The sequence below is a fragment of the Triturus cristatus genome, chromosome 8 (genome assembly GCF_964204655.1).
Source record: "Triturus cristatus chromosome 8, aTriCri1.1, whole genome shotgun sequence".
In the NCBI taxonomy this organism is placed as follows: domain Eukaryota; kingdom Metazoa; phylum Chordata; class Amphibia; order Caudata; family Salamandridae; genus Triturus; species Triturus cristatus.
Genome location: NC_140591.1, coordinates 56,157,311 through 56,180,048, shown reverse-complemented (window position 1 = coordinate 56,180,048; position 22,738 = coordinate 56,157,311). Strand labels below are relative to the sequence as shown.

The 22,738-nt window shown below is 37.3% G+C and overlaps 12 non-coding genes across 12 annotated transcripts; all 12 read right to left on the bottom strand.

Moving 5' to 3' along the window:
- Nucleotides 1–1,406: 1,406 nt before the first annotated feature.
- Nucleotides 1,407–1,479, bottom strand: TRNAF-GAA (transfer RNA phenylalanine (anticodon GAA)). Its single transcript has one exon. It is a non-coding gene; the product is annotated as a tRNA-Phe (tRNA).
- A 1,096-nt stretch (nt 1,480–2,575) lies between these two features.
- On the bottom strand, nt 2,576–2,648 carry TRNAF-GAA (transfer RNA phenylalanine (anticodon GAA)). The gene has a single exon. It is a non-coding gene; the product is annotated as a tRNA-Phe (tRNA).
- A 1,795-nt stretch (nt 2,649–4,443) lies between these two features.
- TRNAF-GAA (transfer RNA phenylalanine (anticodon GAA)) lies at nt 4,444–4,516 on the bottom strand. Its single transcript has one exon. It is a non-coding gene; the product is annotated as a tRNA-Phe (tRNA).
- Nucleotides 4,517–5,612: 1,096 nt separating this feature from the next.
- On the bottom strand, nt 5,613–5,685 carry TRNAF-GAA (transfer RNA phenylalanine (anticodon GAA)). The gene has a single exon. It is a non-coding gene; the product is annotated as a tRNA-Phe (tRNA).
- Nucleotides 5,686–7,360: 1,675 nt separating this feature from the next.
- On the bottom strand, nt 7,361–7,433 carry TRNAF-GAA (transfer RNA phenylalanine (anticodon GAA)). Its single transcript has one exon. It is a non-coding gene; the product is annotated as a tRNA-Phe (tRNA).
- Nucleotides 7,434–9,688: 2,255 nt separating this feature from the next.
- On the bottom strand, nt 9,689–9,761 carry TRNAF-GAA (transfer RNA phenylalanine (anticodon GAA)). Its single transcript has one exon. It is a non-coding gene; the product is annotated as a tRNA-Phe (tRNA).
- A 1,096-nt stretch (nt 9,762–10,857) lies between these two features.
- TRNAF-GAA (transfer RNA phenylalanine (anticodon GAA)) lies at nt 10,858–10,930 on the bottom strand. The gene has a single exon. It is a non-coding gene; the product is annotated as a tRNA-Phe (tRNA).
- A 1,675-nt stretch (nt 10,931–12,605) lies between these two features.
- On the bottom strand, nt 12,606–12,678 carry TRNAF-GAA (transfer RNA phenylalanine (anticodon GAA)). The gene has a single exon. It is a non-coding gene; the product is annotated as a tRNA-Phe (tRNA).
- Nucleotides 12,679–14,933: 2,255 nt separating this feature from the next.
- On the bottom strand, nt 14,934–15,006 carry TRNAF-GAA (transfer RNA phenylalanine (anticodon GAA)). The gene has a single exon. It is a non-coding gene; the product is annotated as a tRNA-Phe (tRNA).
- A 2,843-nt stretch (nt 15,007–17,849) lies between these two features.
- On the bottom strand, nt 17,850–17,922 carry TRNAF-GAA (transfer RNA phenylalanine (anticodon GAA)). The gene has a single exon. It is a non-coding gene; the product is annotated as a tRNA-Phe (tRNA).
- Nucleotides 17,923–20,754: 2,832 nt separating this feature from the next.
- TRNAF-GAA (transfer RNA phenylalanine (anticodon GAA)) lies at nt 20,755–20,827 on the bottom strand. Its single transcript has one exon. It is a non-coding gene; the product is annotated as a tRNA-Phe (tRNA).
- Nucleotides 20,828–21,923: 1,096 nt separating this feature from the next.
- TRNAF-GAA (transfer RNA phenylalanine (anticodon GAA)) lies at nt 21,924–21,996 on the bottom strand. The gene has a single exon. It is a non-coding gene; the product is annotated as a tRNA-Phe (tRNA).
- Nucleotides 21,997–22,738: the final 742 nt, after the last annotated feature.

Below are 22,738 nucleotides of genomic sequence, written 5' to 3'. Positions count from 1 at the left end.
GATGCAGACAAGAGTTTACTTTACAAAAAAGCATGAAATAGGAAACATTTGTAGTCGAAGCTGAATGCAAGAGAGGTGGAAGCAAATTTAGAAGGAGGACAGAAAGACAATTCTATGTTGAATTGATCATGTTGTCGATCAGTTGATCAAATATTTTGATAAATAAAGAAAGAAAAACTTGAGCTGATACCAAGAAATATTTTGTGAGAAGCAAGAAACCTCTCAGACTTTTCCGAAACCCAGCATTGAACAAGGGACTTTTAGATTTTCAATCTAACACTCTCCCAACTGAGCTATTTCATCCAGCTGGCCATTTTGGCTTTCTGTTGTATTTTTGATAATTGTTAAAGATAAATGCAGACCCTGGTCATTCTATCTGCATGTGCAGTTATGTGTTAAATTGTCCAATATTATTCAGCAGCTAAATTGGTCTGATGGGTGAATTTCCTTTTTAGGAGCCAAGTTAGTTAGAAGATGTTTGTAAACTATGAATGGACTTATACTCAGACACACAGACCTATATGGCGAGGGTAGGCAAACTAGGTCATCTGACTACTAACAGTTTTGTATAAGGGGAACTCGAGGCTGATGCAGGCAAAGCTTTACTTTCAATTAAAGGAAGAATTGGCAAATAAAGCAGGTAAAGTTGAATACAAGAGAGGTGGAAGCAAGCTTGACAGAAAGACAGAATGTAAAAAATATGTTGAAATGGTTGTCTTATCGATCAGCTTGATAAAAGGTTTTGATCATTATAAACAACGTCAATATGAGTTGACTCCAAATAGCATTTGTGGCATGCAAAGCAGAAGTTCAAAATGTGCCTAAACCCGGGATTGAACCAGGGACCTTTAGATCTTCAGTCTACTGCTCTCCCAACTGAGCTATTTCATCCAGCTGGCAATTTTGGCTTTCTGTTGTATTTTTTATAATTGTTAAAGATAAATGCAGAACCTGGTCACTCTATCTGCATGTGCAGTTATGTGTTAAATTGTCCAGTATTATTCAGTAGCTAAATTGGTCTGATGGGTGAATTTCCTTTTTAGGAGCCAAGTTAGTTAGATGATGTTTGTAAACTATGAATGGACTTATACTCAGAAACACAGACCTATATGGCGAGGGTCGGCAAGCTAGGTCATCTGACTACTAACAGTTTTGTATAAGGGGAACTGGAGGCTGATGCAGGCAAAGCTTTACTTTCAATTAAAGGAAGAATTGGGAAATAAAGGTGGCAAAGTTGAATACAAGAGAGGTGGAAGCAAGTTTGAAAGAAAGACAGAAAGTAAATAATATGTTGAATTAATTGCATTGTCGATTATCTTGATAAAAGGTTTTGATCATTATAAACAACGTCAATATGAGTTGACTCAAAATAGTCTTTGTGACATGCAAAGCAGAAGTTCAAAATGTGCCGAAACCCGGGATCGAACCAGGGACCTTTAGATCTTCAGTCTAACGCTCTCCCAACTGAGCTATTTCGGCCTGCCAGCAGCTATAGTATTCAGCCTCTTTTTTTGAACAATCCCAGAACAGAGATGCAGAACCTGGATTTTCAACCTGAGGTTAGAGCTGTGTTTTAATGTGTCCTGCATTGTTCAGCAGCTAACTGGTGAAATGGGTGAGTAGCGTTTTTGGGATAAATGTTAGGTCGTTTTTCTTTTAAAACTCTAAGTGGACCAGCACTGTATTACACAGACGTATGTCGCCTGAGTAGGTAAGCTATGTCATCTCAATACTGACAACTTTGTTCAAGGAGAAGTGAAAGCTGATGCACACAAGAGTTTACTTTGAAAAAAGTATAAAATGGGATAAATTCGTCATCAAAGTTGATGGCAAGAGAGGTGGAAGCAAGTTTAGAAGGAGGACAGAAAGACAACTTTTTGTTGAAGTTATCATGTTGTTGATCAGTTGATAAAATATTTTGAGAAATAAAGAAAAAAAAACTAGAGCTGATTTCAAGAAATATTTTGCAAGAATGTAGGATCCCCTCGCACTGTGCTGAAAGTCAGGATTGAATCAGGTACCTTAAGCTCTTCAGTCTAACGATCTCCCAACTGAGATATTTCAGCCAACAAGTCCCTGTGGCCTCCTGATGTATTATTAATAATTGTAGACGATACATACAGAACCTGGTCATTCTATTTTCGTTTATAGTTATGTGTTAAAGTGTCCAGTATCATTCAGCAGGTAACTTGGTCTGATGAGTGAATATCCTTTTTAGGGGACAAGGTAGGTAGAATTTTTTTTTCTAAACTCTGAAATGACTTATACTCTGAAACACAGACCTATATGGCCAGGGTGTACAAGCTATGTCATCTGACTACTGACAGTTTTGTATAAGGGGAATTGGAGGCTGATGCAGGCAAAGCTTTACTTTAAAATAAAGCAAGAAGTTGCAAATAAATGAGGCATAGTTGAATACAAGAGAGGTGGAAGCAAGTTTGAAAGGAAGACAGAAAGTAAATAATATGTTGAATTGATTGTGTTGTTGATCAGATTGATAAAAGGTTTTGATAAAGAAGAGCGTTGATTTAACTCCAAACAGCTTTTGTGACATGAAAAGCAGAAGTTGAAATTGTGCCGAAACCCGGGATTGAACCAGGGACCTTTAGATCTTCAGTCTAACGCTCTCCCAACTGAGCTATTTCGGCCTGCTGGTAGTTTGGGTCTTCATCCTTTCTTTTAAACTTCCCAAGAAAATAGATGCTCAACCTCATGCTAGAGCTATGTTTTAAGATGTCCTGTATCATTCATCAGTTAACGGGTGCAATAGGTAAATAGCATTTTTCGGATCCAGGTTAGGTAGCTTTTGTTTTTTACTCTGAATGGACTAGCACCATATTACACAGAGGTATTTGGCCTGAGTAGGTAAGCTATGTCATCTGAATACTGAAATCTGTGTTCAAGGAGAAGTGGAAGCTGATGCAGACAAGAGTTTACTTTACAAAAAAGCATGAAATAGGAAACATTTGTAGTCGAAGCTGAATGCAAGAGAGGTGGAAGCAAATTTAGAAGGAGGACAGAAAGACAATTCTATGTTGAATTGATCATGTTGTCGATCAGTTGATCAAATATTTTGATAAATAAAGAAAGAAAAACTTGAGCTGATACCAAGAAATATTTTGTGAGAAGCAAGAAACCTCTCAGACTTTTCCGAAACCCAGCATTGAACAAGGGACTTTTAGATTTTCAATCTAACACTCTCCCAACTGAGCTATTTCATCCAGCTGGCCATTTTTGCTTTCTGTTGTATTTTTTTTTTTTTTATTTAAAGAAAGTTTTATTGTTTTCACAAAAACTATAACAAAAGGACACGAAATCAGATCGTATACACATTGTAGTAGACAAAACACCATACATAATCATCATTTCTTTCTGTTGTATTTTTGATAATTGTTAAAGATAAATGCAGACCCTGGTCATTCTATCTGCATGTGCAGTTATGTGTTAAATTGTCCAATATTATTCAGCAGCTAAATTGGTCTGATGGGTGAATTTCCTTTTTAGGAGCCAAGTTAGTTAGAAGATATTTGTAAACTATGAATGGACTTATACTCAGACACACAGACCTATATGGCGAGGGTAGGCAAACTAGGTCATCTGACTACTAACAGTTTTGTATAAGGGGAACTCGAGGCTGATGCAGGCAAAGCTTTACTTTCAATTAAAGGAAGAATTGGCAAATAAAGCAGGTAAAGTTGAATACAAGAGAGGTGGAAGCAAGTTTGACAGAAAGACAGAATGTAAAAAATATGTTGAAATGGTTGTCTTATCGATCAGCTTGATAAAAGGTTTTGATCATTATAAACAACGTCAATATGAGTTGACTCCAAATAGCATTTGTGGAATGCAAAGCAGAAGTTCAAAATGTGCCTAAACCCGGGACCTTTAGATCTTCAGTCTACTGCTCTCCCAACTGAGCTATTTCATCCAGCTGGCCATTTTGGCTTTCTGTTGTATTTTTTATAATTGTTAAAGATAAATGCAGAACCTGGTCACTCTATCTGCATGTGCAGTTATGTGTTAAATTGTCCAGTATTATTCAGTAGCTAAATTGGTCTGATGGGTGAATTTCCTTTTTAGGAGCCAAGTTAGTTAGATGATGTTTGTAAACTATGAATGGACTTATACTCAGAAACAAAGACCTATATGGCGAGGGTCGGCAAGCTAGGTCATCTGACTACTAACAGTTTTGTATAAGGGGAACTGGAGGCTGATGCAGGCAAAGCTTTACTTTCAATTAAAGGAAGAATTGGGAAATAAAGGAGGCAAAGTTGAATACAAGAGAGGTGGAAGCAAGTTTGAAAGAAAGACAGAAAGTAAATAATATGTTGAATTAATTGTATTGTCGATTATCTTGATAAAATGTTATGATCATTATAAACAAAGTCAATATGAGTTGACTCAAAATAGTCTTTGTGGCATGCAAAGCAGAAGTTCAAAATGTGCCGAAACCCGGGATCGAACCAGGGACCTTTAGATCTTCAGTCTAACGCTCTCCCAACTGAGCTATTTCGGCCTGCCAGCATCTATAGTATTCAGCCTCTTTTTTTGAACAATCCCAGAACAGAGATGCAGAACCTGGATTTTCAATCTGAGGTTAGAGCTGTGTTTTAATGTGTCCTGCATTGTTCAGCAGCTAACTGGTGAAATGGGTGAGTAGCGTTTTTGGGATAAATGTTAGGTCGTTTTTCTTTTAAAACACTAAGTGGACCAGCACTGTATTACACAGACGTATGTCGCCTGAGTAGGTAAGCTATGTCATCTCAATACTGACAACTTTGTTCAAGGAGAAGTGAAAGCTGATGCAGACAAGAGTTTACTTTGAAAAAAGTATAAAATGGGATACATTCGTCATCAAAGCTGATGGCAAGAGAGGTGGAAGCAAGTTTAGAAGGAGGACAGAAAGACAACTTTTTGTTGAAGTTATCATGTTGTTGATCAGTTGATAAAATATTTTGAGAAATAAAGAAAACAAAACTAGAGCTGATTTCAAGAAATATTTTGCAAGAATGTAGGATCCCCTCGCACTGTGCTGAAAGTCAGGATTGAATCAGGTACCTGAAGCTCTTCAGTCTAACGATCTCCCAACTGAGATATTTCAGCCAACAAGTCCCTGTGGCCTCCTGATGTATTATTAATAATTGTAGACGATACATACAGAACCTGGTCATTCTATTTTCGTTTATAGTTATGTGTTAAAGTGTCCAGTATCATTCAGCAGGTAACTTGGTCTGATGAGTGAATATCCTTTTTAGGGGACAATGTAGGTAGAATTTTTTTTTCTAAACTCTGAATTGACTTATACTCTGAAACACAGACCTATATGGCCAGGATGTACAAGCTATGTCATCTGACTACTGACAGTTTTGTATAAGGGGAATTGGAGGCTGATGCAGGCAAAGCTTTACTTTAAAATAAAGCAAGAAGTTGCAAATAAATGAGGCATAGTTGAATACAAGAGAGGTGGAAGCAAGTTTGAAAGGAAGACAGAAAGTAAATAATATGTTGAATTGATTGTGTTGTTGATCAGATTGATAAAAGGTTTTGATAAAGAAGAGCGTTGATTTAACTCCAAACAGCTTTTGTGACATGAAAAGCAAAAGTTGAAATTGTGCCGAAACCCGGGATTGAACCAGGGACCTTTAGATCTTCAGTCTAACGCTCTCCCAACTGAGCTATTTCGGCCTGCTGGTAGTTTGGGTCTTCATCCTTTCTTTTAAACTTCCCAAGAAAATAGATGCTCAACCTCATGCTAGAGCTATGTTTTAAGATGTCCTGTATCATTCATCAGTTAACGGGTGCAATAGGTAAATAGCATTTTTCGGATCCAGGTTAGGTAGCTTTTTTTTTTACTCTGAATGGACTAGCACCATATTACACAGAGGTATTTGGCCTGAGTAGGTAAGCTATGTCATCTGAATACTGAAATCTGTGTTCAAGGAGAAGTGGAAGCTGATGCAGACAAGAGTTTAATTTACAAAAAAGCATGAAATAGGAAACATTTGTAGTCGAAGCTGAATGCAAGTGAGGTGGAAGCCAATTTAGAAGGAGGACAGAAAGACAATTCTATGTTGAATTGATCATGTTGTCGATCAGTTGATCAAATTTTTTGATAAATAAAGAAAGAAAAACTTGAGCTGATACCAAGAAATATTTTGTGAGAAGCAAGAAACTTCTCAGACTTTTCCGAAACCCAGCATTAAACAAGGGACTTTTAGATTTTCAATCTAACACTCTCCCAACTGAGCTATTTCATCCAGCTGGCCATTTTGGCTTTCTGTTGTATTTTTGATAATTGTTAAAGATAAATGCAGACCCTGGTCATTCTATCTGCATGTGCAGTTATGTGTTAAATTGTCCAATATTATTCAGCAGCTAAATTGGTCTGATGGGTGAATTTCCTTTTCAGGAGCCAAGTTAGTTAGAAGATGTTTGTAAACTATGAATGGACTTATACTCAGACACACAGACCTATATGGCGAGGGTAGGCAAACTAGGTCATCTGACTACTAACAGTTTTGTATAAGGGGAACTCGAGGCTGATGCAGGCAAAGCTTTACTTTCAATTAAAGGAAGAATTGGCAAATAAAGCAGGTAAAGTTGAATACAAGAGAGGTGGAAGCAAGTTTGACAGAAAGACAGAATGTAAAAAATATGTTGAAATGGTTGTCTTATCGATCAGCTTGATAAAAGGTTTTGATCATTATAAACAACGTCAATATGAGTTGACTCCAAATAGCATTTGTGGCATGCAAAGCAGAAGTTCAAAATGTGCCTAAACCCGGAATTGAACCAGGGACCTTTAGATCTTCAGTCTACTGCTCTCCCAACTGAGCTATTTCATCCAGCTGGCAATTTTGGCTTTCTGTTGTATTTTTTATAATTGTTAAAGATAAATGCAGAACCTGGTCACTCTATCTGCATGTACAGTTATGTGTTAAATTGTCCAGTATTATTCAGTAGCTAAATTGGTCTGATGGGTGAATTTCCTTTTTAGGAGCCAAGTTAGTTAGATGATGTTTGTAAACTATGAATGGACTTATACTCAGAAACACAGACCTATATGGCGAGGGTCGGCAAGCTAGGTCATCTGACTACTAACAGTTTTGTATAAGGGGAACTGGAGGCTGATGCAGGCAAAGCTTTACTTTCAATTAAAGGAAGAATTGGGAAATAAAGGAGGCAAAGTTGAATACAAGAGAGGTGGAAGCAAGTTTGAAAGAAAGACAGAAAGTAAATAATATGTTGAATTATTTGTATTGTCGATTATCTTGATAAAAGGTTTTGATCATTATAAACAAAGTCAATATGAGTTGACTCAAAATAGTCTTTGTGGCATGCAAAGCAGAAGTTCAAAATGTGCCGAAACCCGGGATCGAACCAGGGACCTTTAGATCTTCAGTCTAACGCTCTCCCAACTGAGCTATTTCGGCCTGCCAGCAGCTATAGTATTCAGCCTCTTTTTTTGAACAATCCCAGAACAGAGATGCAGAACCTGGATTTTCAATCTGAGGTTAGAGCTGTGTTTTAATGTGTCCTGCATTGTTCAGCAGCTAACTGGTGAAATGGGTGAGTAGCGTTTTTGGGATAAATGTTAGGTCGTTTTTCTTTTAAAACTCTAAGTGGACCAGCACTGTATTACACAGACGTATGTCGCCTGAGTAGGTAAGCTATGTCATCTCAATACTGACAACTTTGTTCAAGGAGAAGTGAAAGCTGATGCAGACAAGAGTTTACTTTGAAAAAAGTATAAAATGGGATAAATTCGTCATCAAAGTTGATGGCAAGAGAGGTGGAAGCAAGTTTAGAAGGAGGACAGAAAGACAACTTTTTGTTGAAGTTATCATGTTGTTGATCAGTTGATAAAATATTTTGAGAAATAAAGAAAAAAAAACTAGAGCTGATTTCAAGAAATATTTTGCAAGAATGTAGGATCCCCTCGCACTGTGCTGAAAGTCAGGATTGAATCAGGTACCTTAAGCTCTTCAGTCTAACGATCTCCCAACTGAGATATTTCAGCCAACAAGTCCCTGTGGCCTCCTGATGTATTATTAATAATTGTAGACGATACATACAGAACCTGGTCATTCTATTTTCGTTTATAGTTATGTGTTAAAGTGTCCAGTATCATTCAGCAGGTAACTTGGTCTGATGAGTGAATATCCTTTTTAGGGGACAAGGTAGGTAGAATTTTTTTTTCTAAACTCTGAATTGACTTATACTCTGAAACACAGACCTATATGGCCAGGGTGTACAAGCTATGTCATCTGACTACTGACAGTTTTGTATAAGGGGAATTGGAGGCTGATGCAGGCAAAGCTTTACTTTAAAATAAAGCAAGAAGTTGCAAATAAATGAGGCATAGTTGAATACAAGAGAGGTGGAAGCAAGTTTGAAAGGAAGACAGAAAGTAAATAATATGTTGAATTGATTGTGTTGTTGATCAGATTGATAAAAGGTTTTGATAAAGAAGAGCATTGATTTAACTCCAAACAGCTTTTGTGACATGAAAAGCAGAAGTTGAAATTTAACCAAAACCCGGGATTGAACCAGGGACCTTTATATCTTCAGTCTAACGCTCTCCCAACTGAGCTATTTCGGCCTGCTGGTAGTTTTGGTCTTCATCCTTTCTTTTAAACTTCCCAAGAAAATAGATGCTCAACCTCATGCTAGAGCTATGTTTTAAGATGTCCTGTATCATTCATCAGTTAACGGGTGCAATAGGTAAATAGCATTTTTCGGATCAGGTTAGGTAGCTTTTTTTTTTACTCTGAATGGACTAGCACCATATTACACAGAGGTATTTGGCCTGAGTAGGTAAGCTATGTCATCTGAATACTGAAATCTGTGTTCAAGGAGAAGTGGAAGCTGATGCAGACAAGAGTTTACTTTACAAAAAAGCATGAAATAGGAAACATTTGTAGTCGAAGCTGAATGCAAGAGAGGTGGAAGCAAATTTAGAAGGAGGACAGAAAGACAATTCTATGTTGAATTGATCATGTTGTCGATCAGTTGATCAAATATTTTGATAAATAAAGAAAGAAAAACTTGAGCTGATACCAAGAAATATTTTGTGAGAAGCAAGAAACCTCTCAGACTTTTCCGAAACCCAGCATTGAACAAGGGACTTTTAGATTTTCAATCTAACACTCTCCCAACTGAGCTATTTCATCCAGCTGGCCATTTTGGCTTTCTGTTGTATTTTTGATAATTGTTAAAGATAAATGCAGACCCTGGTCATTCTATCTGCATGTGCAGTTATGTGTTAAATTGTCCAGTATTATTCAGTAGCTAAATTGGTCTGATGGGTGAATTTCCTTTTTAGGAGCCAAGTTAGTTAGATGATGTTTGTAAACTATGAATGGACTTATACTCAGAAACAAAGACCTATATGGCGAGGGTCGGCAAGCTAGGTCATCTGACTACTAACAGTTTTGTATAAGGGGAACTGGAGGCTGATGCAGGCAAAGCTTTACTTTCAATTAAAGGAAGAATTGGGAAATAAAGGAGGCAAAGTTGAATACAAGAGAGGTGGAAGCAAGTTTGAAAGAAAGACAGAAAGTAAATAATATGTTGAATTAATTGTATTGTCGATTATCTTGATAAAATGTTATGATCATTATAAACAAAGTCAATATGAGTTGACTCAAAATAGTCTTTGTGGCATGCAAAGCAGAAGTTCAAAATGTGCCGAAACCCGGGATCGAACCAGGGACCTTTAGATCTTCAGTCTAACGCTCTCCCAACTGAGCTATTTCGGCCTGCCAGCATCTATAGTATTCAGCCTCTTTTTTTGAACAATCCCAGAACAGAGATGCAGAACCTGGATTTTCAATCTGAGGTTAGAGCTGTGTTTTAATGTGTCCTGCATTGTTCAGCAGCTAACTGGTGAAATGGGTGAGTAGCGTTTTTGGGATAAATGTTAGGTCGTTTTTCTTTTAAAACACTAAGTGGACCAGCACTGTATTACACAGACGTATGTCGCCTGAGTAGGTAAGCTATGTCATCTCAATACTGACAACTTTGTTCAAGGAGAAGTGAAAGCTGATGCAGACAAGAGTTTACTTTGAAAAAAGTATAAAATGGGATACATTCGTCATCAAAGCTGATGGCAAGAGAGGTGGAAGCAAGTTTAGAAGGAGGACAGAAAGACAACTTTTTGTTGAAGTTATCATGTTGTTGATCAGTTGATAAAATATTTTGAGAAATAAAGAAAACAAAACTAGAGCTGATTTCAAGAAATATTTTGCAAGAATGTAGGATCCCCTCGCACTGTGCTGAAAGTCAGGATTGAATCAGGTACCTTAAGCTCTTCAGTCTAACGATCTCCCAACTGAGATATTTCAGCCAACAAGTCCCTGTGGCCTCCTGATGTATTATTAATAATTGTAGACGATACATACAGAACCTGGTCATTCTATTTTCGTTTATAGTTATGTGTTAAAGTGTCCAGTATCATTCAGCAGGTAACTTGGTCTGATGAGTGAATATCCTTTTTAGGGGACAATGTAGGTAGAATTTTTTTTTCTAAACTCTGAATTGACTTATACTCTGAAACACAGACCTATATGGCCAGGATGTACAAGCTATGTCATCTGACTACTGACAGTTTTGTATAAGGGGAATTGGAGGCTGATGCAGGCAAAGCTTTACTTTAAAATAAAGCAAGAAGTTGCAAATAAATGAGGCATAGTTGAATACAAGAGAGGTGGAAGCAAGTTTGAAAGGAAGACAGAAAGTAAATAATATGTTGAATTGATTGTGTTGTTGATCAGATTGATAAAAGGTTTTGATAAAGAAGAGCGTTGATTTAACTCCAAACAGCTTTTGTGACATGAAAAGCAAAAGTTGAAATTGTGCCGAAACCCGGGATTGAACCAGGGACCTTTAGATCTTCAGTCTAACGCTCTCCCAACTGAGCTATTTCGGCCTGCTGGTAGTTTGGGTCTTCATCCTTTCTTTTAAACTTCCCAAGAAAATAGATGCTCAACCTCATGCTAGAGCTATGTTTTAAGATGTCCTGTATCATTCATCAGTTAACGGGTGCAATAGGTAAATAGCATTTTTCGGATCCAGGTTAGGTAGCTTTTTTTTTTACTCTGAATGGACTAGCACCATATTACACAGAGGTATTTGGCCTGAGTAGGTAAGCTATGTCATCTGAATACTGAAATCTGTGTTCAAGGAGAAGTGGAAGCTGATGCAGACAAGAGTTTAATTTACAAAAAAGCATGAAATAGGAAACATTTGTAGTCGAAGCTGAATGCAAGTGAGGTGGAAGCCAATTTAGAAGGAGGACAGAAAGACAATTCTATGTTGAATTGATCATGTTGTCGATCAGTTGATCAAATTTTTTGATAAATAAAGAAAGAAAAACTTGAGCTGATACCAAGAAATATTTTGTGAGAAGCAAGAAACTTCTCAGACTTTTCCGAAACCCAGCATTAAACAAGGGACTTTTAGATTTTCAATCTAACACTCTCCCAACTGAGCTATTTCATCCAGCTGGCCATTTTGGCTTTCTGTTGTATTTTTGATAATTGTTAAAGATAAATGCAGACCCTGGTCATTCTATCTGCATGTGCAGTTATGTGTTAAATTGTCCAATATTATTCAGCAGCTAAATTGGTCTGATGGGTGAATTTCCTTTTCAGGAGCCAAGTTAGTTAGAAGATGTTTGTAAACTATGAATGGACTTATACTCAGACACACAGACCTATATGGCGAGGGTAGGCAAACTAGGTCATCTGACTACTAACAGTTTTGTATAAGGGGAACTCGAGGCTGATGCAGGCAAAGCTTTACTTTCAATTAAAGGAAGAATTGGCAAATAAAGCAGGTAAAGTTGAATACAAGAGAGGTGGAAGCAAGTTTGACAGAAAGACAGAATGTAAAAAATATGTTGAAATGGTTGTCTTATCGATCAGCTTGATAAAAGGTTTTGATCATTATAAACAACGTCAATATGAGTTGACTCCAAATAGCATTTGTGGCATGCAAAGCAGAAGTTCAAAATGTGCCTAAACCCGGAATTGAACCAGGGACCTTTAGATCTTCAGTCTACTGCTCTCCCAACTGAGCTATTTCATCCAGCTGGCAATTTTGGCTTTCTGTTGTATTTTTTATAATTGTTAAAGATAAATGCAGAACCTGGTCACTCTATCTGCATGTACAGTTATGTGTTAAATTGTCCAGTATTATTCAGTAGCTAAATTGGTCTGATGGGTGAATTTCCTTTTTAGGAGCCAAGTTAGTTAGATGATGTTTGTAAACTATGAATGGACTTATACTCAGAAACACAGACCTATATGGCGAGGGTCGGCAAGCTAGGTCATCTGACTACTAACAGTTTTGTATAAGGGGAACTGGAGGCTGATGCAGGCAAAGCTTTACTTTCAATTAAAGGAAGAATTGGGAAATAAAGGAGGCAAAGTTGAATACAAGAGAGGTGGAAGCAAGTTTGAAAGAAAGACAGAAAGTAAATAATATGTTGAATTATTTGTATTGTCGATTATCTTGATAAAAGGTTTTGATCATTATAAACAAAGTCAATATGAGTTGACTCAAAATAGTCTTTGTGGCATGCAAAGCAGAAGTTCAAAATGTGCCGAAACCCGGGATCGAACCAGGGACCTTTAGATCTTCAGTCTAACGCTCTCCCAACTGAGCTATTTCGGCCTGCCAGCAGCTATAGTATTCAGCCTCTTTTTTTGAACAATCCCAGAACAGAGATGCAGAACCTGGATTTTCAATCTGAGGTTAGAGCTGTGTTTTAATGTGTCCTGCATTGTTCAGCAGCTAACTGGTGAAATGGGTGAGTAGCGTTTTTGGGATAAATGTTAGGTCGTTTTTCTTTTAAAACTCTAAGTGGACCAGCACTGTATTACACAGACGTATGTCGCCTGAGTAGGTAAGCTATGTCATCTCAATACTGACAACTTTGTTCAAGGAGAAGTGAAAGCTGATGCAGACAAGAGTTTACTTTGAAAAAAGTATAAAATGGGATAAATTCGTCATCAAAGTTGATGGCAAGAGAGGTGGAAGCAAGTTTAGAAGGAGGACAGAAAGACAACTTTTTGTTGAAGTTATCATGTTGTTGATCAGTTGATAAAATATTTTGAGAAATAAAGAAAAAAAAACTAGAGCTGATTTCAAGAAATATTTTGCAAGAATGTAGGATCCCCTCGCACTGTGCTGAAAGTCAGGATTGAATCAGGTACCTTAAGCTCTTCAGTCTAACGATCTCCCAACTGAGATATTTCAGCCAACAAGTCCCTGTGGCCTCCTGATGTATTATTAATAATTGTAGACGATACATACAGAACCTGGTCATTCTATTTTCGTTTATAGTTATGTGTTAAAGTGTCCAGTATCATTCAGCAGGTAACTTGGTCTGATGAGTGAATATCCTTTTTAGGGGACAAGGTAGGTAGAAATTTTTTTTCTAAACTCTGAATTGACTTATACTCTGAAACACAGACCTATATGGCCAGGGTGTACAAGCTATGTCATCTGTCTACTGACAGTTTTGTATAAGGGGAATTGGAGGCTGATGCAGGCAAAGCTTTACTTTAAAATAAAGCAAGAAGTTGCAAATAAATGAGGCATAGTTGAATACAAGAGAGGTGGAAGCAAGTTTGAAAGGAAGACAGAAAGTAAATAATATGTTGAATTGATTGTGTTGTTGATCAGATTGATAAAAGGTTTTGATAAAGAAGAGCATTGATTTAACTCCAAACAGCTTTTGTGACATGAAAAGCAGAAGTTGAAATTTAACCAAAACCCGGGATTGAACCAGGGACCTTTATATCTTCAGTCTAACGCTCTCCCAACTGAGCTATTTCGGCCTGCTGGTAGTTTTGGTCTTCATCCTTTCTTTTAAACTTCCCAAGAAAATAGATGCTCAACCTCATGCTAGAGCTATGTTTTAAGATGTCCTGTATCATTCATCAGTTAACGGGTGCAATAGGTAAATAGCATTTTTCGGATCAGGTTAGGTAGCTTTTTTTTTTACTCTGAATGGACTAGCACCATATTACACAGAGGTATTTGGCCTGAGTAGGTAAGCTATGTCATCTGAATACTGAAATCTGTGTTCAAGGAGAAGTGGAAGCTGATGCAGACAAGAGTTTACTTTACAAAAAAGCATGAAATAGGAAACATTTGTAGTCGAAGCTGAATGCAAGAGAGGTGGAAGCAAATTTAGAAGGAGGACAGAAAGACAATTCTATGTTGAATTGATCATGTTGTCGATCAGTTGATCAAATATTTTGATAAATAAAGAAAGAAAAACTTGAGCTGATACCAAGAAATATTTTGTGAGAAGCAAGAAACCTCTCAGACTTTTCCGAAACCCAGCATTGAACAAGGGACTTTTAGATTTTCAATCTAACACTCTCCCAACTGAGCTATTTCATCCAGCTGGCCATTTTGGCTTTCTGTTGTATTTTTGATAATTGTTAAAGATAAATGCAGACCCTGGTCATTCTATCTGCATGTGCAGTTATGTGTTAAATTGTCCAGTATTATTCAGTAGCTAAATTGGTCTGATGGGTGAATTTCCTTTTTAGGAGCCAAGTTAGTTAGAAGATGTTTGTAAACTATGAATGGACTTATACTCAGAAACACAGACCTATATGGCGAGGGTCGGCAAGCTAGGTCATCTGACTACTAACAGTTTTGTATAAGGGGAACTGAAGGCTGATGCAGGCAAAGCTTTACTTTCAATTAAAGGAAGAATTGGGAAATAAAGGAGGCAAAGTTGAATACAAGAGAGGTGGAAGCAAGTTTGAAAGAAAGACAGAAAGTAAATAATATGTTGAATTAATTGTATTGTCGATTATCTTGATAAAAGGTTTTGATCATTATAAACAAAGTCAATATGAGTTGACTCAAAATAGTCTTTGTGGCATGCAAAGCAGAAGTTCAAAATGTGCCGAAACCCGGGATCGAACCAGGGACCTTTAGATCTTCAGTCTAACACTCTCCCAACTGAGCTATTTCGGCCTGCCAGCAGCTATAGTATTCAGCCTCTTTTTTTGAACAATCCCAGAAGAGAGATGCAGAACCTGGATTTTCAATCTGAGGTTAGAGCTGTGTTTTAATGTGTCCTGCATTGTTCAGCAGCTAACTGGTGAAATGGGTGAGTAGCGTTTTTGGGATAAGTGTTAGGTCGTTTTTCTTTTAAAACTCTGAGTGGACCAGCACTGTATTACACAGACGTATGTCGCCTGAGTAGGTAAGCTATGTCATCTCAATACTGACAACTTTGTTCAAGGAGAAGTGAAAGCTGATGCAGACAAGAGTTTACTTTGAAAAAAGTATAAAATGGGATAAATTCGTCATCAAAGTTGATGGCAAGAGAGGTGGAAGCAAGTTTAGAAGGAGGACAGAAAGACAACTTTTTGTTGAAGTTATCATGTTGTTGATCAGTTGATAAAATATTTTGAGAAATAAAGAAAAAAAAAATAGAGCTGATTTCAAGAAATATTTTGCAAGAATGTAGGATCCCCTCGCACTGTGCTGAAAGTCAGGATTGAATCAGGTACCTTAAGCTCTTCAGTCTAACGATCTCCCAACTGAGATATTTCAGCCAACAAGTCCCTGTGGCCTCCTGATGTATTATTAATAATTGTAGACGATACATACAGAACCTGGTCATTCTATTTTTGTTATAGTTATGTGTTAAAGTGTCCAGTATCATTCAGCAGGTAACTTGGTCTGATGAGTGAATATCCTTTTTAGGGGACAAGGTAGGTAGAATTTTTTTTTCTAAACTTTGAATTGACTTATACTCTGAAACACAGACCTATATGGCCAGGGTGTACAAGCTATGTCATCTGACTACTGACAGTTTTGTATAAGGGGAATTGGAGGCTGATGCAGGCAAAGCTTTACTTTAAAATAAAGCAAGAAGTTGCAAATAAATGAGGCATAGTTGAATACAAGAGAGGTGGAAGCAAGTTTGAAAGGAAGACAGAAAGTAAATAATATGTTGAATTGATTGTGTTGTTGATAAGATTGATAAAAGGTTTTGATAAAGAAGAGCGTTGATTTAACTCCAAACAGCTTTTGTGACATGAAAAGCAGAAGTTGAAATTGTGCCGAAACCCAGGATTGAACCAGGGACCTTTAGATCTTCAGTCTAACGCTCTCCCAACTGAGCTATTTCGGCCTGCTGGTAGTTTGGGTCGTCATCCTTACTTTTAAACTTCCCAAGAAAATAGATGCTCAACCTCATGCTAGAGCTATGTTTTAAGATGTCCTGTATCATTCATCAGTTAACGGGTGCAATAGGTAAATAGCATTTTTCGGATCCAGGTTAGGTAGCTTTTTTTTTTACTCTGAATGGACTAGCACCATATTACACAGAGGTATTTGGCCTGAGTAGGTAAGCTATGTCATCTGAATACTGAAATCTGTGTTCAAGGAGAAGTGGAAGCTGATGCAGACAAGAGTTTACTTTACAAAAAAGCATGAAATAGGAAACATTTGTAGTCGAAGCTGAATGCAAGAGAGGTGGAAGCAAATTTAGAAGGAGGACAGAAAGACAATTCTATGTTGAATTGATCATGTTGTCGATCAGTTGATCAAATATTTTGATAAATAAAGAAAGAAAAACTTGAGCTGATACCAAGAAATATTTTGTGAGAAGCAAGAAACCTCTCAGACTTTTCCGAAACCCAGCATTGAACAAGGGACTTTTAGATTTTCAATTTAACACTCTCCCAACTGAGCTATTTCATCCAGCTGGCCATTTTGGCTTTCTGTTGTATTTTTGATAATTGTTAAAGATAAATGCAGACCCTGGTCATTCTATCTGCATGTGCAGTTATGTGTTAAATTGTCCAATATTATTCAGCAGCTAAATTGGTCTGATGGGTGAATTTCCTTTTTAGGAGCCAAGTTAGTTAGAAGATGTTTGTAAACTATGAATGGACTTATACTCAGACACACAGACCTATATGGCGAGGGTAGGCAAACTAGGTCATCTGACTACTAACAGTTTTGTATAAGGGGAACTCGAGGCTGATGCAGGCAAAGCTTTACTTTCAATTAAAGGAAGAATTGGCAAATAAAGCAGGTAAAGTTGAATACAAGAGAGGTGGAAGCAAGTTTGACAGAAAGACAGAATGTAAAAAATATGTTGAAATGGTTGTCTTATCGATCAGCTTGATAAAAGGTTTTGATCATTATAAACAACGTCAATATGAGTTGACTCCAAATAGCATTTGTGGCATGCAAAGCAGAAGTTCAAAATGTGCCTAAACCCGGGATTGAACCAGGGACCTTTAGATGTTCAGTCTACTGCTCTCCCAACTGAGCTATTTCATCCAGCTGGCAATTTTGGCTTTCTGTTGTATTTTTTATAATTGTTAAAGATAAATGCAGAACCTGGTCACTCTATCTGCATGTGCAGTTATGTGTTAAATTGTCCAGTATTATTCAGTAGCTAAATTGGTCTGATGGGTGAATTTCCTTTTTAGGAGCCAAGTTAGTTAGATGATGTTTGTAAACTATGAATGGACTTATACTCAGAAACACAGACCTATATGGCGAGGGTCGGCAAGCTAGGTCATCTGACTACTAACAGTTTTGTATAAGGGGAACTGGAGGCTGATGCAGGCAAAGCTTTACTTTCAATTAAAGGAAGAATTGGGAAATAAAGGAGGCAAAGTTGAATACAAGAGAGGTGGAAGCAAGTTTGAAAGAAAGACAGAAAGTAAATAATATGTTGAATTAATTGTATTGTCGATTATCTTGATAAAAGGTTTTGATCATTATAAACAAAGTCAATATGAGTTGACTCAAAATAGTCTTTGTGGCATGCAAAGCAGAAGTTCAAAATGTGCCGAAACCCGGGATCGAACCAGGGACCTTTAGATATTCAGTCTAACGCTCTCCCAACTGAGCTATTTCGGCCTGCCAGCAGTTATAGTATTCAGCCTCTTGTTTTGAACAATCCCAGAACAGAGATGCAGAACCTGGATTTTCAATCTGAGGTTAGAGCTGTGTTTTAATGTGTCCTGCATTGTTCAGCAGCTAACTGGTGAAATGGGTGAGTAGCGTTTTTGGGATAAATGTTAGGTCGTTTTTCTTTTAAAACTCTAAGTGGACCAGCACTGTATTACACAGACGTATGTCGCCTGAGTAGGTAAGCTATGTCATCTCAATACTGACAACTTTGTTCAAGGAGAAGTGAAAGCTGATGCAGACAAGAGTTTACTTTGAAAAAAGTATAAAATGGGATAAATTCGTCATCAAAGCTGATGGCAAGAGAGGTGGAAGCAAGTTTAGAAGGAGGACAGAAAGACAACTTTTTGTTGAAGTTATCATGTTGTTGATCAGTTGATAAAATATTTTGAGAAATAAAGAAAAAAAAACTAGAGCTGATTTCAAGAAATATTTTGCAAGAATGTAGGATCCCCTCGCACTGTGCTGAAAGTCAGGATTGAATCAGGTACCTTAAGCTCTTCAGTCTAACGATCTCCCAACTGAGATATTTCAGCCAACAAGTCCCTGTGGCCTCCTGATGTATTATTAATAATTGTAGACGATACATACAGAACCTGGTCATTCTATTTTCGTTTATAGTTATGTGTTAAAGTGTCCAGTATCATTCAGCAGGTAACTTGGTCTGATGAGTGAATATCCTTTTTAGGGGACAATGTAGGTAGAATTTTTTTTTCTAAACTCTGAATTGACTTATACTCTGAAACACAGACCTATATGGCCAGGGTGTACAAGCAATGTCATCTGACTACTGACAGTTTTGTATAAGGGGAATTGGAGGCTGATGCAGGCAAAGCTTTACTTTAAAATAAAGCAAGAAGTTTCAAATAAATGAGGCATAGTTGAATACAAGAGAGGTGGAAGCAAGTTTGAAAAGAAGACAGAAAGTAAATAATATGTTGAATTGATTGTGTTGTTGATCAGATTGATAAAAGGTTTTGATAAAGAAGAGCGTTGATTTAACTCCAAACAGCTTTTGAGACATGAAAAGCAGAGGTTGAAATTGTGCCGAAACCCGGGATTGAACCAGGGACCTTTAGATCTTCACTCTAACGCTCTCCCAACTGAGCTATTTCAGCCTGCTGGTAGTTTGGGTCTTCATCCTTTCTTTTAAACTTCCCAAGAAAATAGATGCTCATCCTCATGCTAGAGCTATGTTTTAAGATGTCCTGTATCATTCATCAGTTAACGGGTGCAATAGGTAAATAGCATTTTTCGGATCCAGGTTAGGTAGCTTTTTTTTTTACTCTGAATGGACTAGCACCATATTACACAGAGGTATTTGGCCTGAGTAGGTAAGCTATGTCCTCTGAATACTGAAATCTGTGTTCAAGGAGAAGTGGAAGCTGATGCAGACAAGAGTTTACTTTACAAAAAAGCATGAAATAGGAAACATTTGTAGTCGAAGCTGAATGCAAGAGAGGTGGAAGCAAATTTAGCAGGAGGACAGAAAGACAATTCTATGTTGAATTGATCATGTTGTCGATCAGTTGATCAAATATTTTGATAAATAAAGAAAGAAAAACTTGAGCTGATACCAAGAAATATTTTGTGAGAAGCAAGAAACCTCTCAGACTTTTCCGAAACCCAGCATTGAACAAGGGACTTTTAGATTTTCAATCTAACACTCTCCCAACTGAGCTATTTCATCCAGCTGGCCATTTTGGCTTTCTGTTGTATTTTTGATAATTGTTAAAGATAAATGCAGACCCTGGTCATTCTATCTGCATGTGCAGTTATGTGTTAAATTGTCCAATATTATTCAGCAGCTAAATTGGTCTGATGGGTGAATTTCCTTTTTAGGAGCCAAGTTAGTTAGAAGATGTTTGTAAACTATGAATGGACTTATACTCAGACACACAGACCTATATGGCGAGGGTAGGCAAACTAGGTCATCTGACTACTAACAGTTTTGTATAAGGGGAACTCGAGGCTGATGCAGGCAAAGCTTTACTTTCAATTAAAGGAAGAATTGGCAAATAAAGCAGGTAAAGTTGAATACAAGAGAGGTGGAAGCAAGTTTGACAGAAAGACAGAATGTAAAAAATATGTTGAAATGGTTGTCTTATCGATCAGCTTGATAAAAGGTTTTGATCATTATAAACAACGTCAATATGAGTTGACTCCAAATAGCATTTGTGGCATGCAAAGCAGAAGTTCAAAATGTGCCTAAACCCGGGACCTTTAGATCTTCAGTCTACTGCTCTCCCAACTGAGCTATTTCATCCAGCTGGCCATTTTGGCTTTCTGTTGTATTTTTTATAATTGTTAAAGATAAATGCAGAACCTGGTCACTCTATCTGCATGTGCAGTTATGTGTTAAATTGTCCAGTATTATTCAGTAGCTAAATTGGTCTGATGGGTGAATTTCCTTTTTAGGAGCCAAGTTAGTTAGATGATGTTTGTAAACTATGAATGGACTTATACTCAGAAACAAAGACCTATATGGCGAGGGTCGGCAAGCTAGGTCATCTGACTACTAACAGTTTTGTATAAGGGGAACTGGAGGCTGATGCAGGCAAAGCTTTACTTTCAATTAAAGGAAGAATTGGGAAATAAAGGAGGCAAAGTTGAATACAAGAGAGGTGGAAGCAAGTTTGAAAGAAAGACAGAAAGTAAATAATATGTTGAATTAATTGTATTGTCGATTATCTTGATAAAATGTTATGATCATTATAAACAAAGTCAATATGAGTTGACTCAAAATAGTCTTTGTGGCATGCAAAGCAGAAGTTCAAAATGTGCCGAAACCCGGGATCGAACCAGGGACCTTTAGATCTTCAGTCTAACGCTCTCCCAACTGAGCTATTTCGGCCTGCCAGCATCTATAGTATTCAGCCTCTTTTTTTGAACAATCCCAGAACAGAGATGCAGAACCTGGATTTTCAATCTGAGGTTAGAGCTGTGTTTTAATGTGTCCTGCATTGTTCAGCAGCTAACTGGTGAAATGGGTGAGTAGCGTTTTTGGGATAAATGTTAGGTCGTTTTTCTTTTAAAACACTAAGTGGACCAGCACTGTATTACACAGACGTATGTCGCCTGAGTAGGTAAGCTATGTCATCTCAATACTGACAACTTTGTTCAAGGAGAAGTGAAAGCTGATGCAGACAAGAGTTTACTTTGAAAAAAGTATAAAATGGGATACATTCGTCATCAAAGCTGATGGCAAGAGAGGTGGAAGCAAGTTTAGAAGGAGGACAGAAAGACAACTTTTTGTTGAAGTTATCATGTTGTTGATCAGTTGATAAAATATTTTGAGAAATAAAGAAAACAAAACTAGAGCTGATTTCAAGAAATATTTTGCAAGAATGTAGGATCCCCTCGCACTGTGCTGAAAGTCAGGATTGAATCAGGTACCTTAAGCTCTTCAGTCTAACGATCTCCCAACTGAGATATTTCAGCCAACAAGTCCCTGTGGCCTCCTGATGTATTATTAATAATTGTAGACGATACATACAGAACCTGGTCATTCTATTTTCGTTTATAGTTATGTGTTAAAGTGTCCAGTATCATTCAGCAGGTAACTTGGTCTGATGAGTGAATATCCTTTTTAGGGGACAATGTAGGTAGAATTTTTTTTTCTAAACTCTGAATTGACTTATACTCTGAAACACAGACCTATATGGCCAGGATGTACAAGCTATGTCATCTGACTACTGACAGTTTTGTATAAGGGGAATTGGAGGCTGATGCAGGCAAAGCTTTACTTTAAAATAAAGCAAGAAGTTGCAAATAAATGAGGCATAGTTGAATACAAGAGAGGTGGAAGCAAGTTTGAAAGGAAGACAGAAAGTAAATAATATGTTGAATTGATTGTGTTGTTGATCAGATTGATAAAAGGTTTTGATAAAGAAGAGCGTTGATTTAACTCCAAACAGCTTTTGTGACATGAAAAGCAAAAGTTGAAATTGTGCCGAAACCCGGGATTGAACCAGGGACCTTTAGATCTTCAGTCTAACGCTCTCCCAACTGAGCTATTTCGGCCTGCTGGTAGTTTGGGTCTTCATCCTTTCTTTTAAACTTCCCAAGAAAATAGATGCTCAACCTCATGCTAGAGCTATGTTTTAAGATGTCCTGTATCATTCATCAGTTAACGGGTGCAATAGGTAAATAGCATTTTTCGGATCCAGGTTAGGTAGCTTTTTTTTTTACTCTGAATGGACTAGCACCATATTACACAGAGGTATTTGGCCTGAGTAGGTAAGCTATGTCATCTGAATACTGAAATCTGTGTTCAAGGAGAAGTGGAAGCTGATGCAGACAAGAGTTTAATTTACAAAAAAGCATGAAATAGGAAACATTTGTAGTCGAAGCTGAATGCAAGTGAGGTGGAAGCCAATTTAGAAGGAGGACAGAAAGACAATTCTATGTTGAATTGATCATGTTGTCGATCAGTTGATCAAATTTTTTGATAAATAAAGAAAGAAAAACTTGAGCTGATACCAAGAAATATTTTGTGAGAAGCAAGAAACTTCTCAGACTTTTCCGAAACCCAGCATTAAACAAGGGACTTTTAGATTTTCAATCTAACACTCTCCCAACTGAGCTATTTCATCCAGCTGGCCATTTTGGCTTTCTGTTGTATTTTTGATAATTGTTAAAGATAAATGCAGACCCTGGTCATTCTATCTGCATGTGCAGTTATGTGTTAAATTGTCCAATATTATTCAGCAGCTAAATTGGTCTGATGGGTGAATTTCCTTTTCAGGAGCCAAGTTAGTTAGAA